Source organism: Aethina tumida, chromosome 8 (assembly GCF_024364675.1).
Source record: "Aethina tumida isolate Nest 87 chromosome 8, icAetTumi1.1, whole genome shotgun sequence".
Lineage (NCBI taxonomy): Eukaryota > Metazoa > Arthropoda > Insecta > Coleoptera > Nitidulidae > Aethina > Aethina tumida.
The window spans coordinates 5,773,904-5,786,570 of NC_065442.1; the positions used below are offsets into that span (position 1 = coordinate 5,773,904).

At 34.3% G+C, this 12,667-nt stretch overlaps 1 protein-coding gene and 1 long non-coding RNA gene across 2 annotated transcripts in view; one reads left to right on the forward strand and one right to left on the reverse strand.

Moving 5' to 3' along the window:
* Nucleotides 1-12,667, forward strand: part of LOC126266346 (uncharacterized) — a 183,910-nt gene that overhangs the window by 124,228 nt on the left and 47,015 nt on the right. The window lies entirely within an intron of this gene.
* LOC126266352 (uncharacterized) lies at nt 10,671-11,220 on the reverse strand. Its single transcript, XR_007548754.1, has 2 exons — nt 10,940-11,220; nt 10,671-10,858 (listed from the first exon to the last, which is right to left on the reverse strand). It is a non-coding gene; the product is annotated as an uncharacterized LOC126266352 (long non-coding RNA).

Genomic DNA, 12,667 nt, shown 5'->3' on the forward strand with positions numbered 1-12,667 from the left:
TGAGAAAACTATTTTAATGTTTGCCTAATGATTATAAACAATCCTAAATAGGGCAGAGCAGTTTATCATTATTAGTTCGACACAGTAAACATCCTTCAACCTGTTGTGGTTGATAAGATTGCAACCACATGTTGGGTGGCAAAAATATTTTGTGAGAAAACTATTTTAATGTTTGCCTAATGATTATAAACAATCCTAAATAGGGACAGAGCAGTTTATCATTAGCGGATCGACACAGAGTCGTAACACATAAACCCTACACCTAAATTATATTTTCATATTTCCGTATTTGTAATGAATTTCTATAAATTAATTAACCGTCTATATTTAACGTTTAGTTTCGAAATGTCATCGGTACCGAGCTCTTCGTCGTCGTCGTCGTCATCGACGCCGTCGCTGTCACCGATCATCAAGTACACCTTAGAAAAAATTGAAGAATTTATTCAAACGTGTATAGATCGGGAAAAAATCAATAGACTTGAACTGTATAAAAATAAAATTGAGAAGGTTGTTAATGTGCGCGAGATTTACACCGAATCTTCTGGTACACATTTTGAATCATGTATTTGGGCTAATCCAACGACTGTCGAGGGACCCGATACTTGTGAATGTTTTTACATACTCCGTGCAGTGTACGAAAGCAATCAACTGATGGGTTTAGACGCTGAGTTGTCTTCACACATTACCGCATCATCACCGTCCTTATCTTCGATGTCCGATTCTTCAGAGGCAATAAATCCATCACACTGTCTACAATTTTTATGTAAACCAGAGAGTTTCGATAAACTTTTGATATGTACAATTGAAATGTTAGGCATTATAAGAGAGTTGCTCAAGAAATAACAATAAATTTTTTTTTTGCTGTAAATTTATCTTTTGTTTTATTCCTTTGTAAAATACTTATATACCTAGTCAAAATTTTAAACTGCTTCAGTGTAAGACAAACCAATCATGCAGTACATACAACAGCGTCAAAAGTTACCCATTGAAAATCTAGATTATCTTGATGACGAAGCAGCAACAGGTGTAAAAAACAGAAGGCATGGTGAATTGTTACCCAACTCATTCAGAGCTCTGTTTATTGGACCTTCAAATTGTGGAAAAACAAATGCATTACTGACTTTAATCTACGATCCGAACGGAGTACGTTTTGAAAATATTTACGTATATTCAAAAACTCTGTATCAGTCAAAGTACAAACTGCTCGAATCCGTTTTAAATCGTGTCAAAGGAATAGAATATTTTCAGTTTAGTAACAAGGATGAGTTGATTGAACCGTCGGAAGCTAAATGCAATTCGGTATTTATATTTGACGATGTTATATGTGAAAAACAGAATAAAATTCGCGAGTATTACTCCATGTGTAGACACAAGAATATCGATGCCATGTTTGTAGCACAAACATACACCAGTGTATCCAAGCAACTCATTCGCGACAACAGCAATGTAATTGTACTATTTCGACAGGACGAGAAAAATTTAAAGTATGTGTACAACGAACATGTGTCTCCCGACATGGCGTACGAACGATTCAAGGAATTGTGCTGCGACTGTTGGAGGGAAAATTATGGTTGTTTAGTGATTATTAAAGATTTTCCTCTAGACAATGGACGCTTCCGAAAAGGATTTGATCAATATATAAAAGTGTAAGTTTAACATACAACGGAAACAGTCGTGACAATGTCGTCAAACAATACTCAGGTTATGCGTAAAATCGATGAATTATCCCGCAACATACGAAAAAAATACCAGTTACTTAAACAAGACAAATTGGATAGTGAAGCAATGTTGGGTGAACTATTTACCCCAATCACCAAACCATTAACTGAATTGACGGCCAAATTTAAAAATTCTACAAAACAGACCACACCAGCAACAACACAGCAAAAGTTGTACAGCGACCCACCACAATTGAAGAAAATCGACAACGATGACGACGATGACGTTTCCAAACAGTTAGAATCTGAAGATGAAATTTTTTACGATCCGGAACAAGCAACTTTGTCCAAGAACAGTAACAGTGATGGTTCATATGACAGCACAAACGACATGTCGACTATCGTCTACACTCCTTTGACTCGTTCATACTTGGACCTGTATTTAAATGACTCTAAAAATAGGGAGGTCGATAAAACGTACGGTGTAAAGTACGATGTAGAAACGGAGCGATGGTTGATTGGAAATTCTGAAATTAATTTCGATACCGAACTGGATCGTTTTACAATTGGAGGTCGAACGTACGACGGACGAAAAGGCATTTACGAGTTGCTGTTTAAAAAAAGTCCCGTTTTTTTTACAAGACACGATACAAAAGCGTATTTAGAAATTTTAAAGTGTACTAATGTACATCGAAGAAATTATGCACCTAATGGCTCTATAAGAGGCACGAATACGCTGAAATACAGAAAAGTGATTAAGCCGCTTATGGAACAATCAAACAAGGGCTCATCAACTGGCGATGGAAGTAGAGGAGGAGGAGGAGGAGGCTGTGAAATACAGCGACAGCAGCAACAACAACAACGACGACGGCAACAACGACGAGTACCCTGTAATACGTTGAATAAACCCATCGAATACGTTTATTGGGATGATGTAAACGAACTGGTACAACGTCTAAAACTATTGGTTTCGTCAAAACATGCCGGAAATAACGCACATGACAATGAGATTATTTCAATCATTGAAGAACTAAAAGAGAGTGGAATATGTGGAACAAGTTCGGACAGTCCTCACGCAAAGAGTTCAGCAATAAGGATCATAAAAATTGCAAACCCGTCTTACTACCCTTTGAGTTTAATCGAGACGGAAATATTGATTGTAAAAGTCGAAAATTGTGTAATGTCTTGGCAGCCACGAACCTTCTCGACGCAGTAAACAAGGAATATGTAGATAAAAGGTTTAATCGGATCTTGGAATATTGGACAAGTATGCCAAATACAATAGAAACTATAAATACATACTGGTTGTGATTGATTTTTTCTCAAAGTATTTATGGGTGGAACCATTAAAATCTAAGACGGGGACCGAGGTGGCAAAAGCATTTGCAAAAATACTGACGGACAGACGACCGAAAAATCTTCAAACTGATCAGGGCACAGAATATTTCAACAGTTCATTCGAGCGACTGATGAAGCAGCACAACATAAATCATTACAATACGTTTAGTAGCAAAAAAGCAGCGATGGCTGAACGTGTAATACGAACAATAAAGGAGAAATTGTATAAACATTTTTCACTGAATGGAGAATACAAGTGGCTAGACGTAATTCCTAAAATAGTGTCGGATTATAACAATACAGTGCATCGAACAATTAAAATGAGACCGTCGGATGTGAGCAAGGAAAATGAAGAACGTTTATACAGAGATGTGTATGCTGGCATTAAAATATGGACGGGACAGGGAAAATTTTCCGTCGGTGATTTTGTACGAATTAGCAAAACAAAACATGTGTTTGAAAAGGGATACACTCTAAACTGGACCGCTGAAGTTTTCAAGATATTCAAAGTGGTGCACAGCAATCCGAGAACGTACATATTAAAAGATCTTGAGGGTACCATAATCAATGGTGGTTTTTATGAACAAGAACTGCAAAAGACAAAACACCCTGACCTGTTTCTAATCGAAAAGGTTTTACGTAGACGGGGTAATTTATTACTCGTCAAATGGTTGGGTTATAAGAAAGAAGAATGGATTGACAAAAATAACGTTGTAGAGTAACCTGTAGAGACATGTTGAGATCTGTTGAGACCTGTTGTACAATATTCTGGGGGTTAGTTGGGTGAGATTTCGTTATTTGTGTATGTGTATGTATGTTTAGTAGAGTTTCAAAACTCGGTCCGTGCAGACTAAATAGTGAATAAAATTGTAATAATAGATAACGTAAAAAAGAAAAAGACAACGAGATGAACTTTACGGACTCTTGTGGAACAACAGTTGTGGATATTGCGGAGCAAGGCATCAATTACAATGCCGAGTTGGATCGCATGTGGAGGAACTTTCAAGTAGAGATTCTTTTGTTTTGCACCACCCACGAATTCAGTCATGTTTGCCAATATGAAATTGAGTGTGGATTAAGTGTTGTCAGAGACTGTACACCTGTAGTTAGAATAGTGAACACCTGTGAAGATGAAACCAACGTGTCCTTTGACATTGAAGAATGGATAAACTTTATTCGAATTATTCAGAATATTTCAATTGAGCAACCGGAGGAGATGAGCAGTTTATCAGTTACATTTCAAAAAGTGTCCGAAGAAATTTGTTTATCATACGATCCGATATTTAATTGTGTAAATTTATATCGAGCAGACAGTTGTGTACTTTTACACATGTGCGACATTGAAAATATTATTTTGTTAAATGGTATAATATGTAGTATAATAGAAATCTTGACAACGGCATTCCCCTCTCCTTTTCTTCCTCTTCATACCGATAATTGTTTGTAATTGTTAGAATATGTACGAATGTTACATTAATAATAATTAAATTTATATTGTAATTATTGTAGGTTTATCAGTTTAGTAATTATATTTGTAAAAAATATTATACATTTTGTGAAATAAATACTGTATACTCTATTTCATTGTTTTATTTACATACATTTTAATTTAAGACTATGGCATTTTTATTGTGCATCATTGTCGTTCATTCAAGTTGAGATCTGATAACTTGTACAGTCAAGTTGGATTTACTCTGTCAAGTCACGCCTACTACTACCACCACGGGAGGGTGAGGGTGAACTTTACTTTTTACATTTTCATTCTCATCGGTATCATTCCATCAGTGGCAGCTTTCGTTTTACCATCACCATCATCATCACTATCATCATTAATCAGGGTAAGTACAAATAATTAATAACTTTTGTATAAATGTATGTTATATGAATATTTCTCTAAGCAGTGAACAGAAACATGGATTTGCAACAAATCAACGCTGTAACCGATCAGAACAGAAAAGGATAGTGAATGGCACATTCGGTAAAAGTGTCTTGGTGGAGTTGGAAAAAACTGTAGTGTTTCTGCCGAATCGAGCGACCCATGTACTGGAGGCCAACATCGAGAAGTTTGAACCGGAAAAATACTTGCTTGTATTCACAGGTCAACAACTCATTGGTGGTTACTCCAAACCACTTGCCACATTTCAAATTGTTACGAAATAATAATAAAAATTATACATTATATAAATACACAATAATAAAATCCTAATTATAAATTAATTGCATTTTCATTCACTCTTGCGTCTTCCTACGTTTTTGGCCTGAGGTGGCCTACGAAAGGTGCGCATGTCATTCACTCGTGACGTCACTTCTACGCTTTTGGTCTGAAGTGGCCCACGAAAGGTGCGCATATCATACACTCGTGACGTCACACCTACGCTTTTGGTCTGAGGTGGCCCACGACAAGGGTGGCGCTTGCCCACATACCGACAAAGGCTATAAACCATCACAAACAGATGAGTGGCGCGTGCCCACATGCCGACAAAGGCTACAAACCGCCCCAAACAGAGGGGTGGCGCGTGCTCACTTGCCGACAAAGGCTAGCAACCACCCAAACAGATGGGCGGCACGTGCCGACAGGGTCGTGACGTCACTCCTACGCTGTTCGTCTCAAGTGCCCCACTGGCGCCGGAGGGGAGGGGGGAGTCGTGACGTCACACCTACGCTGTCTGTCTCAAGTGCCCCATATTCTACTTTGGCTTCTACGGATATCGACTAATAAGTTATAATTGTGTAGGAAGTCTGATCCTAAAATTGGTTTATCGACATCTGCTATGCAGAAATTCCAATCAAAATCTCTGCGTAAGCCTAGACTCACTGTAAGTCTTTTATAACCATAAGTTTTTATTGTAGTACCGTTTGCGGCATACAAAACTAACGTTGTTGGTGGCGTGCGACAGTGACTCTTAGGTAGAATAGATATATCTGAAGCAGAATCTATTAAAAACTTTTGTTTGGTTGTGGGATCTAATACTACAAATCTGCGACTAATATTCGCCACGCCGTCCGTCACGTTAACGGATGTGGACATTAGTTTTCCGTGTCTGGATTTTTATAATTGCATGCTGCAACGCAACGTTTTGCTTTATCTTGATACTTTTCATGGTATCAGCATAATTTACTATCCCTTTTTCTACTTCTAGAACGTGAACGTGGTCTATTGTCCAGTTGTATTTTTATTTCCATTACTTCTTTTATAAGGTTTTGAAGGATTTCTTCAGTGGTGCTGTTTGTTGTGCCTGTTTGCTTTTGTATAGCATATGTACTTGGTCTTTCAATATCTACAATTTTATCTGCCATTATGGATAATTTTTCCATAGTAGCGTCACTTGCGTTAGTATTGATTGCACATGAATGGGTAATCTTTGGAGCCACAGCGTTTTAACGAGGTCGTGAGGTACAGCCGTTCCGGCTAAACTTTTCATTTGTGTTAAAAGTTCGGCTGGTTTTCTTTCCCCTAACTCGATATCGGACAACAACTTTTTTGTCTTCTTTTCTTGAGATTGGAGTTTTAATACTGACTCGTTCAACTCGTACTTCCGTTGTGGTAGCTGGGGAATCCCTTTGTTCGTTCTGCATGGTCCACGTGTTTGTACCAATGTTAATGTACGCTTCTTGATAATTTGCGTGTTGGATGGGGTCACCAATTTGTCGGGATTGTAGTGGGTTACGACAATTTACTCCGTAATAAATACTACACTGATTTTATAAATCGTTTACTTAGTATTAATTAATACGAACAAAAACTAAAATATACTTTATGTCACTGGGAAGTTGGTGCGCGAATTGCTAAGTGGTTAAATTCGTTGGACATTGTTACCAACCTTATTTATTCTTTTGCGTTGTCAACTTCAGAAAATTAAATTAACTAAAACTCTACAGGTTGTTTTTGTTGTATGTTTGTTACTAAATTATTAACTTACATATATTAATCGTAAAATCGTATAAAATTTATTTCAAAATATACTTATCTTAATCTATACGTAACATGTGACTTCTTTTCGAAGCCATTTTAAGTGTCAGGGTGTGGTCGCACAGTGGGTTCGAAGCTTAAATGGTTGGATTTCTACGTGTCTTTATGTACAACTTATTAATAAAATATTTAGAAATTAAATAAAATTAATTAATGGGAAGATTTAATAAATTACCGCCACTCGAAATTTTAAAGAATTGTAAACCTGTTCTTTTTATTTTAGTCTTTCAAAATTAGTAAACTATTATTTTAAGGATTATACGATTGAAAACATTTGTAAGTACAATGATTTTTCCTTATGCAAACAATATCAGAATTGTAATTATATTGAATTAACGTATTGTATTTTGAATTCCATTAAGATTTTTTAGACCAAATACGTAAAATTTAGAGTAGAGGTTTCACATAACAGGGAAACATGTCGAAATTTGGCAACAATGTTGCTCAGGGCTGAAAAGTATGTTTTAACAACCCTATTGGTTAGAACAGAATCATTGTTGAGGAGATTTCAGTACTTCGGTACCACCTTTTTCTCTCCCCCTTAATTCTGAAATTATAAAACCTTAAGTTGCAGTAGTTTCAGCAGATTTTATTCGAAATTTTCAAAACAGTATTTTCTGTCCGTTTACATACAGTAATTATCGGTGATTGTTTTGTGCTTTTCTCTGTGTGTTTTGTTACTTGCGTAAGTCTTAATATTTTTACTTAATCTGTTAAAGTATCTTTTGTATCAACTTCTATAAAACAGTTTTTTATAATCGTAACTTTAACTTCAATCAAACAACCTTTTTGTCAGATTTCGATTATTATTTTATTAAATTTTATTCATTAATTTTAATGCTTTTATTTGTACTTTAATTTTCTTTTTTCCTTTTTATTTTTATTTGTTAATATAGATAATTTATTTTCGTTAATTTGAGCTTTAATTGCTATATTCTAAAAAAACCTAATCTGTAAGGCAGTAAGCTTCGAAAAATATTGTGTCAAATCGCTCCCTGATGTAACGAATCTTTCAAGAAGACTCCAGGTAGTACCGGTTATCAACTTGGGTAATTAAATTGGCATCTTACCCATTACACTGATACTCTCTACTATTTAGAATACGTGATTATCAGATTAAAACTCACAGTATGATAAACTTAAATATATTAACAATAAAAAATAATAAGAAAACAAACAAACAAAACTTAAATACAAAAAGTAAAAATTACTACAAAATACAAAAATTAGCATATTATCCCAAAGTATTGTCTTATAATTATATAATTCATTTAAATATATCGTACAAAGTAAATTACTTTTTCTAAACCAATCCCTTATATAATTAAAGTAAAATCGAATCACCGTGCGACAGGTGACCAGAATCCTAGAAGGCAAAACTGATGCACTTGTTGCTTATAAAACCAATATAGTAGCTTAACTAAAACTATAAATGTTTGTTTCAATTATGACCCTTTCTATTTCCTTACCAATTCTATCGGTAACTTTAGATTTTAATGGTACCCACCGGGGAATTATTAAAATTTACAAAAGTGCAAAGAAATGACCACGTGACCAACTAGAATAATTAGGAGAAGCCTTGTTGTGATAATAAGAAAATAATTACGAAAATTTAGTAACCCCATTCTGAATGCGTAAAAACATGATGCAATATCATAAAAAAAATTTGCAAAAATATTAGATGTCTGAAAACACTCCTCTCACCTAGGTCTCCAGAAATCTATACATCTATATAGAAAATTAAAACAGTTTTTCGAAATCATATTTTTTCTAAATAAACAAGAATAATAATAAAATGATTGAAGAGATTATGCTATGATGGAAATTCAACATGGCGGACAAATTTAACAAAGACACATGCACATTATTTTAACAAAAATATGGATTCTAAATTAAAGAAAAAACTCGACATTTAAACAAATAGAACAAATACAAATATTATTACAATGGGATCATTTTAAACAAGAAATATAATAAATATAAATGTTTATACCCAAATTTTATTACTCTTCTCGATGTCTTTTCAGTTCAACAGTTGAAACCTAAGAGATCAAATCGTACTAGTCAAGTGACGTACTACCCATTCCACGAAGTATGGATATAAGGAGTCCGAACGTAATGTTAAATAAATGGTAGCATTTTAGGGGACAGAATGTTTTGCCGGTAGAGCGTGCCAGTTTTGAAGGAATACTCGTTTAAACCCTTACGCGGGTAATTTTGTTGATACTGACAGCACTGAAAATTAAAATAATTAAATTAATATTTTATACTTAGTTTTATGTGTGATAATAATAATATAGGTACGTCCTTAACATTTGCGCAGCCAGTGGCAGACAAGAGAACTATGATCTGGGTTTAATATTATATACCACGAATACCGCGGAAAAGCCTATACCGTTCGGACTCCTTATATCTATACTTCGTGACCCATTCATAGAAAATCACCCATTCCTATTACCAATTTGAACAAAAGAGTGAAACAATGACAACAAAGAAGAAGAAGTAGTAGAGTTAATGAATGCAATATTACTCTTACATTAATTAAATCTAATCCCTAAACAATATACAATAAAAAACAATTACATTTTAATATAATATTTTAATATATATAAATAATAACAATATTCATAGTTTTTTTACAAAACTTATTTAAATATCTCTGTTGGTCATCTTGATATTTTGTACAGATTTGAGCAATTGGATATTGGTCGAATTAAAAAAAATACATCACATGTAGCGGGAATTTAAATACAAAATTCGGACCACTGCAAGAAATATATGGCAGAAAAAATTTAGCCCTTGTTACGTAGATACCGATCATTGGGTGAGGGTTTGTTTCTCCTTCTCAAATTCGATGTTGTTATGTTGAGAGTTTTAGAAACAGAAAAAGTTTTAACGTACCGTAACGATACCAAACTGAAGGTTTGAGTTTTAAAGTCTTAATCATGTTTTGTTCAAACTTTTCCATAAATCCAATTACTTGACCTGAATATTTTTGCAATCCTGTTTAAGGCTCGTTGACAAGATGTTTGGTGAAAAGTGACACTACGTAGAAACTAACCATTCTGTTATCTATATCAAGACGTAACTTCTTCAATATGTCAATAAAATGAATGATATCTTTGATCAATATATTTCTGACATTAGATTGTGGTCATTTGACAAGATATTAGATGGACCAGAAAATAATGTCGCTACCGATATTACTTCCGGCCCACTTAATACTTAGCTAAGTTATATGTTGGTGACCCAGGAGTACTAACGATGGATCGAAGTGGTATGTTATCCTTGTGTATTTTGGCTAGTCCATCTAAATGAGGTGGAAGGGCTTCTGTCTTGATTAATTACTTTTGAATGTCTGTTGGTATAGACGTTTTCTTTATTAGGAGGGTGGTGTTTCTTAACTTCCTCTGTGTTGGATCTTTAGTCAGTTCTCGATAGTTTATCGGATCAAGGAGTTCTTCAACCTTGTTTTTATAATCCTTAAACTTCATTATAACAGTAGCTTTTCCATTATCTATTAAGAGAACTATGATACAATTATCCAAGATCAGAGTTCTGATCGCTCGACACTCCTCACTTGTTGGATGCTTTGTCGGTGGCTTGGTTTTCTTTAGAATCTTAAATATTTTCATGCAGATTTTCTGGACTATATTTTCAGATATATATGGCTACATAATTTGGAAAATGTAACCTACTAGGAATACAGAGTAAACACATTTTATTATATTAAATTACATTTATTATAAAGGAAATTTTTATTTTTGATACATGGTAGCTAATGGAAATTTCTTTAAGGCAGGATATCTGAGATACCTTGAGGTAAAAGGGAGGCTGGCACTTTGACTGAATTAGGGATGCAAGTTTTTCTTACGTGAAATCTGATGGGGATCTGTAAAAGGTATAAATAATTATTATTTAGATATTGTTATATTACTGGTAACTAAAGGTTCTTCTTTGAGTTTGAGTTTACCGTCTCTAATTTCCTTGTAGACACAATGCCACCTTCTCTAAAATAGCGTCTATTTAATTTTGTTTTAGTTTCGACAACTTTTGCTACTTCTTGTGCATTTATTATATAGTTTTCTTGATCCATTTTATCTAAAATATAATTCATAAGCTATTTGACAGTAAATGTATCAGACAATTTAACAGGAAACTTGTCAGAAAAAAAATATCAGTATGTTGATGTGAACAACAGATTATGTATTATTGTTACTATATATAAACTATCTATAAAAGCTTGTCGCTCTAAAAATAGTAGGTATATCAAAATGAAGGGAGTGAATGAAGTATATTCTTGTAAATGTAACAGTAAAATATTATTTAATTTTCAGTTGGTATGTCTAAAAGAGTCAGGGGGCCAAGCGAATAGGGACGGAGGGCAACAGCCGATCATAGACGTCCGGAATCGCCGAAAAGGCCGGACCTTTTTGTCTAGGGATGAGTTAGGGATTTTAATATTTGATTTTATAAATTGGTAATAAAAAATCCCCAAAATTGTCGAGGTAAGCAGGCAATATCTAGTGTCTTTAGTTAGAGAAAATAATTTACTAGATTTCAAAATAGTGAGTCATAGACGCTATAACTTGGTAGATTTTAGGTTATAGAAGACGGTCAGATGATGTTTTTGCTTTAAGAAAATATATTTTGGGTAAGAAACTTTTTATATAACCAACTTACGTAATTTAATTGTTTGTGTTTGTTATTTTATAAACCGTAAGGTTAATATGATCGTTTATTTTCTATTAATTGAATTCGAAGTACATATTCATTTGCATTAATTCATTTCATGCTTCCTGCTTAGTTATTGCAAAATACAGAAAGTTGCTTTTACAGTAGTTATATTAGTTATAATTATTATATTACAGTTTTAGTTTGGATGAGTGTCGAAGTGATGATTATATTATATTATTATAAAAATTATATATTATATATATATATATATATATATATATATATATACAGTACGAAAAATGCTCTTCGTGTCTGGATGTTGTAAGAGATGGATGCACGATAATGACAGTAAAGTTTTGCCCGGTAGTAAGAATCCCCACTCTCAGAGACAATGCGCCGTGCTGGTGCACGCCGACGCACAATGTAAATTAATCTTTGCGAATGCATTTAGTAACTCTCCGTATGCGTAGGGATGTAGTTCGAGTTCTTCGGATGCTCCATTTAAATTCCGTAACTTTGTATAATTTTCAAACTGTAAAATGATATATTTTTTGAGGGTATATCAAAAACAAAAATAAGTATTCTAAAAATAAACTACTTTTTTCAAAATAAAAATGTATCCCAAAAATTAAATAAAATATACTAAAAACAACGTCTGCGGAGACGAACCGCATGCTAAACGCAGCAAAACCAAATGATCCCCTCCAGTCAGTTCGGCCCGCCCACATAATTGCATGTATATCTTTCCTTTTTGTTTACAAAGGGGTATTGATGTTCCGTCTCAATATGTGAGTAGACACGTTCATCATTTTTGATACGGTATATATATATATATATATATGTCGGAGGGTTCATGTGAAACGCAAGTAGTACTATGGGTTGCATACTTATAGTACTTGGGTGGAATCAGCGGAAGTGCTAAGCAGGGGATGGTACTCGAACCGAGGGTGACGGTAGAGGGGACCTGCGAGGGCGGACAGTTAAGCTCCGTCAGGGAAGCTGCGTAGAAGTCTTGGCTTGGCAT